The following is a 7,614-nucleotide window of genomic DNA, read 5'->3' as shown; positions in this document are numbered from 1 at the left end:
TAAAAATTTTAAGATTCATCTCACAAAATCAATTTAAGAAAGATGCCGATTCCTGATCCGCAATTACAAACTTGGGATCTCCGGCAAGTCAGGTTTTTTCAATGAAAGAAAATGTCCACCCAAGCCTGCCCAGCCTTGGGTGATATCAACTCCTCTTTTGTTGGGGTGTATGTTGCTTTCTTTGTGGCATAGTAATCTTTTACCCCTTTAACCTTTCTATCGATCATCTTCCCAAAAATTTTCTTCACATTTCCATTAAAAGTTTTCTCCACGTCAAATTCATTTTTTTCAGAATAAAATTGATTCGAAATATCAACTTTCCCAATTTTTTGTTTAAAATTCTCAGTCCTCAATGGTGGAAAGTTATCATCATCCATTGGAGGAACTGAGTTTTCACTCTTTTCAACAACATGTGGCTCCTCTGACTTTGTGGAATCAGATTCATCGCCAGATTTTGCCTCAGATTTCTTAACAACCCATTTTTGGTTGTCGAGTTTCACACTTCTCCTGTAAAACCTCTTTGAACATTCACCAACTTCATAAATTGAATTTTTGAACACTTTAAATTTCTCAGTTGGTGGTTCGATTTTATCAACAACCACTTCTTTCAGTTTTCCAGAAACTCCCTGTTTAGTTTTTGTTGCTAATGGACAGTTCCATGCAATGTGACCAACTTCATTGCATCTAAAATAGGTTCTGGTTTCTTTTCTCCGAACTTCATTTTTCTTCTTCTCGGCAAGAAATTCTTGATTTGATTGTCTCCAGAATGAGCTCTTCTTTTCCTCCTTAGCAGACGGACCTGAAACAAATTTTGTATTTTTAGAGATTTTCTCATTTTTATAATTTTCAGGTAGAATAAAACCCAATCCTTTCTTTTTGTAATTACCATTATGATTCGATTTCTTTCGAAAGTCTAAACCATAATTGCAACCCATTTTCTTGTTTATCCTTTGTTGAACCCTTGAGGTGTATTTTTTAGGTTTTTCAAAAAAAATGTAAATCTTTTATTTCAGAAATATTGATTTCTGTTAATTTGAAAACCTTTTTGATCAATTTAGTTTTAACACCTCTTATTGGAAAATCTTTATCAAAATATAATTTGTCAGAATAATTCAAAGTATATGCAACTTCAAATGTTTCGTCATTCAAATTTGATTTTGACAACAAAAATTCTTTACTATAAACCCGTTTTCCCGACGATTTTGAACTTCTGACAGACGAACTTGAACTCCCGACTGACAAACACAAACTTTCGGACTCGGACTTTGACTCTGACTCCTCATCCTTATCCAACACCTGATCGACCATTCTTTTAATTAATTCGGACTCATGATCTGTGTCGGACGCTGTGAATGTGATGTCAATGTTGTCTGGTAATACATCGGTTAACTCGGACTCTAACTTTATATTGACCGCCTTTTTTACTTGTTCCTCGTTTGGTTTTATTGGCGAATACCCTTCCCAAATTGGAGGCGGACACTTGTTATAACAGACACTCTGTTTCTTACTAGTATCCTTTTTCTTCTTTAGCTTCTTTTCTTCATCTTTAAACGCTTCAAAACCTGCAACAGTTGGATAAATTCTGTCAATTAAGTAATCAGAACTTGTATAACTTCTCAGTAAACGTCTGATTCTTTCATTTTCAACTTTTTCACCATCCAACTCTTGCTTCCATTTTGCACATTCTTCAATGTAAAAATTTATTTCTTTCTGCTTCGACATCATTGTTGCATTCATCATTTTCAAAGCGTCTTCTCTTTCAGAATTGGTTTTCTGCAAACTATTCACCGTTCTGTTTAATACATCATATGACTCTTTCAAATTCTTGATATCAAACAACAACTTTTCTTTCAGCTTTTCTGATTCACTAAACCTCTCGTCTTTTTCTTCACATTGTTTGCAAGATTCTAAACATGTAAGACAAGGTTTTGTGGCTTCAACTATCTTTTCAACCTCCACAATCTTCTCAATCACCTTTTCTACTTCAACTATCTTCTCAACAATCTTGATTTCTTTCCTGTCATTTTCAGCTTTTCTCTCTTTGAGTTTCTTCAGTTTATCTGCAAAATAAAATTCAAAACTGTCAGAAGATAAATGAGTTTTTCCAACATTTATATGTTCAATTTCTTCATCATCATCACTGCTTTCTGTTGAACTATCTTCTGAAGAAACAGATTTTTCATCTTCATCAAGTAACACAGCCATCCATTCCTTCATCAACTCTGGCTTTTGAACAATCTGAGCAATAAAAGCTTTAACATTTGGATCAGCTGGAATGTACCTGTCCCAGCTAAAACCTTCAGCCATTTTCTCATCATCTTGATCAATAATGCCATAATAAGCCTTCTTATTTGCATCTTCGATCATTTTTCCATGTGCAGTTTGTGAATCCTTTTGTTGATGCGGTTGATTAGTGATTTGTTGATATATGGCTTTTCGATAATAATCATCTTTTCCAAAAGGATTCTTTGCTCCACTAGCCTCCTGATTTTTGCACTCTCTTTTGAAATGACATTTCTCCCTGCATTTAAAACAAGTAACTTTAGATTTATCAAAACCTAAAGCTGAAAGATGAGCATCCAAAACGTCATTTCTTCCTGTAATCATTTTGAACTTTTCAGCTCTTCTCAGAACACTAGCTAAAGCCCATTTTATATCCATAAGCTCCAATTCTTCTGCATCGATCTGGTCGTAATCTTCCTTTGTGAGCATCGGATTACCAATTCTCCCAGCAATCAATCCTTCATAGGATTCCAATGCAGTGACCAGTAATGCCATATGATTTTTCACAACCTCTTCAGAAAAATTCTGTCCATTTTGAAGATGTAATGCCACATTGCATTGAATCATATGTCCATTACTAAAATTTGCACTTTGAACACTTGGAGGATTAACATTTGAAAATCCACTAGTGTTGACTGAACTTTGACTGACTGATCCGGATGAATTTCCTGCACTAAAAGCAGTTTGGATCTTTGGACTAGCTTCAACAGTTTGAACATTTCCTTTGTAATACAGTTTGATGTCTTGTTGATGACTTGAGCTATTCATTCTTGCAATTTTCTGTTGTTCAAGATCCTGTGCCTCAAGTTTTTCAATAAACTGTCCGATTAACAATCTGCTAAACTCTCCAGAATTCTTTAAGATCATGAGATAAGTACCCCATTCTTTCTGAGGTAAAGCGTCTGCTAGCTTTTCAACCCATTCTGCTGGAGTTTTAGTGATTTTCAGCTGAGACATGGTACGCACCAGATGACAGTATCTCTTAATGAGAGTCTTTGTAGTCTCACCAGGCATACTAGTAAACAACTCAAACTCCTTTTTCAACAATGATGCTTTACTCTTGAGCATTTCTGTGCTTCCTTCGAATTTCTTTTTAAGTGCTTCCCAGATCGAAAATGCACTCCCATCATGCTGAAGCAAAATAAAGATGTCTTCTTTGACAGCTTGTTGTAGGAGACTAATCATCATTTTCTCTCCTTTATAACTATCTCTCTTTTTTTCTGAAAATTCTGATATGATTTTGTCAACATTCAACGCAAACTGTGGTCTAACATACTTGGTTTCAATACTTTCCCAAGCTCTTAAATGGTTTGCCTGAACCCAGTTCTCAAATCGATTCTTCCATCCATGGTATTCCTCAATTCCCATAAGTTTCGGGGGGTTTTGTAAAGTTCCGGTTTCGTTTTCTAAGTTCGTGTTTAGAGCAATTGCTGCTGGAGCACTCGGGGATGTGGCAAACGCGTTGTAAAACTCTTCTTCCATGATTTGGTATCACGTTTTTCAAAATCAGCACTTTTCAAGCAAAATATCTTGTTCAAGCGGAACCTGTTCAAGCGGAATCACCTGAAACACAACTTCAAGCGAGATTAAAAATTTCAAGCGGGATAAGAAGTTTAAGCAAAATAACCTGATATCGCTTGAATTTCAAGCGGAATAAAACTTTTCGAGCGGAATCAGATGATTCGAGAGAAACCACTGATTTCGCTTAAAACCTTTCAAGCGGAATAGGTCCTTGAAGCGGAATCTGTAAGATCCAAGCTTTTTAAAGACACAAACGAACTTTCATTTAACAAAATAGTAAACGGGTCGAATAATTTACAAACCAAAATTCTGCATTTAACTTGGTGACGAACAACATAACGACTACAAAAGTTTTTAACCCAAACTTTACATAAACTACTAACATAGTCTTTTAACTACAAATTCAACATCTACTACTTTCGAATCATACAACTTACAAAAGACCCGTTTGGAACAAAAAGGAGAGCATTTAACAAAATTTTTGACTACAACTAGTTTCTTCACGGAAGCGTGCATCATGAATGTGTTCGATCCAAGTGACGCCATTTAACAAGTCGCTTTACCTACATACAACCAAACCGTTAGACATTTAGTTACTAAAATTCATACAACGTTAATTACAAACATGACCCTCAAGTAAACCTTCTTCCGAACATGAAATTTCTTCCATTTTTCACATTACTCTTCTAACTCATTCGGCCCACACCTAATTTACATAATCGGCTTGCAATAACTCGTTACAAGTACACGACTTCAACCATTGAACAATAGTACACCACGACAATACATGCTAATAACGTTATGTAAGCAAGAACTTACCTTTGTCGTTGTTCGTTTGTGACCCGGTACGACTTGAGCTTTCTTCCTTAATTCCTACAATCCAAAATCACATACTTTAAACTCTTGTCATTCTTTTTATTCCGTTTTTAACATGCTCATGCTAACAAACAACAAAAATCCCAATTCTAACCATTTATCTTTGTAAACTCATGTGATCATCTCACTCAAGCATTTTAACGAACACTTGGTGTGCATACCATTAATTAAGCATAGTGTACAAGCATTATATGCACAACTTAGCTAGTTCATGTCAATAATATCAAGAACATCAATCTTACTCAAAATTTCATACAATCTTCATCTTAAATCAGTTTCACCTAATAATATCTCATAAACAACATCATCATACGAAAATCATTATACTAATCTATACCAATTTCACATTACACCTCATAACATTCTTATATTAAACGGGTTATCACTTTCACATATCAATTCAAACAAATTCGTGTTTAATTAATACTTCATAAGATGTTCCTAACCCATATACACATTAATTTCATACAAACTCATGGATTTACTTAAAACCCACTTCATTCATGTTCACCAAAATGCAAATTTCAACATACCTTATGTCTAGAATGTTAAGATGATTAGAATTGATGAACATGCATTTGATTATCTTCCATTCTCCTCTTTGATTGCTGGATTTTATGATAGTAAGGGGTTTTTCCCCTTTTTCCTTGTTCTCCAGGCGACACCAAACACACACACAGAATGTGTGTGGTGTGTATTTTAATGTTTTGTAATTCAACTTTCATGACTTACACATTCAGCCCCTCTTCTATGTACATTTGTTTTAAATGGCCAAGACTTATTCCTATTAGCTAAAGTTCATAATTTTTAACCATCTTTATAATAATACTTGATTCTACACATGATCTTGTCATATTTTTATTATTTCCATTCTAGCATTCATATACTAAGGTTAATAGTGCTATTACTTACTTGTAACATATTATGTAACCTTAAATGTACGGATTTTAATTTGGGGCATTACAAGTCCACCCCCCTTAAAGAAGGTTTCGTCCCCGAAACCCGATTACGTACCAAACAAAGACGGGTAGAATCTTCTCATCTCATCCTCCACTTCCCAAGTGAGATCCGACCCTTTTCGGTGTTGCCATTGGACCAATACTTGCTTGATTTCTTTGTTGCAAAGAGTCTTTACCTTGGAATCCCTTATGGCTACCGGCCTTTCTATGTAATTCATTTTCTCGTCTATCTCGATGTCTTCAAAAGGTACATGAGCCGTTTCATCCGTTAAACATTTCCGCAATTGTGACACATGGAAGGTATTGTGAATTCCCTCTAAGGAGGGAGGTAACCTTAACCGGTAGGCCACCTTTCCAACTCGAGCTAATATCTCGAATGGTCCGATATATCGGGGACCCAACTTTCCTCGCTTACGAAATCGAATTATGCCTTTCCACGGGGACACCTTCAAGAATACTCGGTCCCCCACTTGGAACTCAATAGGGCGACTTCTTTTATCCGCATAGGACTTTTGTCGGTCTTGCGCTGCTTTTAATCGAGCCCGTACGACGTCGATCTTTTCATTGGTTATCGCCACTACATCATTCGGTGCGAGTTCCCTTTGCCCTACTTCTCCCCAACAAACCAGGGTTCTACACCTTCTTCCATACAGCATTTCATACGGCGCCATTTGTATGCTACTTTGGTAGCTATTATTATATGAAAATTCTACTAGTGGCAAATGTTCATCCCAATTTCCCCCGAAATCCATCACGCATGCTCTCAACATGTCTATGAGAGTTTGAATCGTTCGTTCGGATTGACCATCCGTTTGTGGGTGGTATGCGGTACTTACATGCAATTGGGTACCCATTCCTTCATGAAATTTCCGCCAGTAGCGGGAGGTGAATCGCGTATCCCGATCTGAGACAATAGACACCGGTACACCATGGCGGGAGACGATCTCATTCACATAAACTTCCGCTAACCTTTCCGAGGAATAAGTCTCTCGAACGGGTAGAAAATGGGCGCTTTTGGTAAGGCGGTCGACAACGACCCATATTGCATCATGCCCTTTCTTTGTTTTTGGAAGTTTAGTCACAAGATCCATAGTCACATTCTCCCATTTCCATACCGGAATTTCCAAAGGTTGTAATTTCCCGTAAGGTTTTTGATGTTCCGCCTTTACTTGCGAACATGTCAAGCATTTAGATACATACTTAACAATGTTGCGTTTCATTCCCGGCCACCAAAAATTTTCTTTCAAATCCCGGTACATTTTAGTGGCTCCCGGATGAACCGAGTAACGGGACTTGTGCGCTTCTTCCATTAATAAGGTCTTCGCTTCACAGTAGCGCGGTATCCAAACCCGCCCAAACCTTGTTCTTAACCCACTCGCGTTTAATTCAAATTTATTTTCAAACCCTTTTGTTCTTTCACCTTTCGGATCACCCACATTCAAGGACTTATCTTGCGCCTCTCGTATTGTTCCAAGAAGATTTGGGGTAACTATCATTCTCATCGATTTCACTCGAATAGGCGGTGGGTATTCTTTCCGGCTCAGTGCGTCCGCCACCACATTAGCTTTACCTGGATGGTAAAGAATGTCACAGTCATAATCTTTAATCAATTCCAGCCACCTTCGTTGCCTCATATTAAGATCCTTCTGCTCAAAGAAATACTTAAGGCTTTTGTGGTCGGAATAAATTGTACACTTTGCTCCATAGAGATAATGCCTCCAGATTTTTAAGGCAAAAACAACCGCCGCCAGCTCCAAATCATGGTTAGGATAGTTAATTTCATGCTGTTTTAGTTGTCTTGAAGCGTAGGCGATGACCTTGCCTCGTTGCATCAAGACACATCCCAATCCCTGATGAGATGCATCCGCATATATCACTAAATCTTCAGTCCCCTCTGGCAGGGTTAAGATAGGAGAACTTGACAATTTCTCCTTTAACATTCGAAATGCCTTCTGTTGTTCATCATTCCATTCGA

General features: G+C 37.1%; 1 long non-coding RNA gene across 1 annotated transcript; it reads right to left on the bottom strand.

Annotated features, from left to right (window-relative positions):
* Window positions 1-4,094: 4,094 nt before the first annotated feature.
* On the bottom strand, window positions 4,095-5,366 carry LOC110940031. The gene is made up of 3 exons (XR_002592743.2): window positions 5,214-5,366; window positions 4,624-4,677; window positions 4,095-4,367 (listed from the first exon to the last, which is right to left on the bottom strand). It is a non-coding gene; the product is annotated as an uncharacterized LOC110940031 (long non-coding RNA).
* Between the last annotated feature and the right edge of the window lie 2,248 nt (window positions 5,367-7,614).

The sequence above is a fragment of the Helianthus annuus genome, chromosome 1, assembly GCF_002127325.2.
Source record: "Helianthus annuus cultivar XRQ/B chromosome 1, HanXRQr2.0-SUNRISE, whole genome shotgun sequence".
Classification (NCBI taxonomy): domain Eukaryota; kingdom Viridiplantae; phylum Streptophyta; class Magnoliopsida; order Asterales; family Asteraceae; genus Helianthus; species Helianthus annuus.
This window is presented reverse-complemented; position numbering and strand designations above follow the sequence as displayed.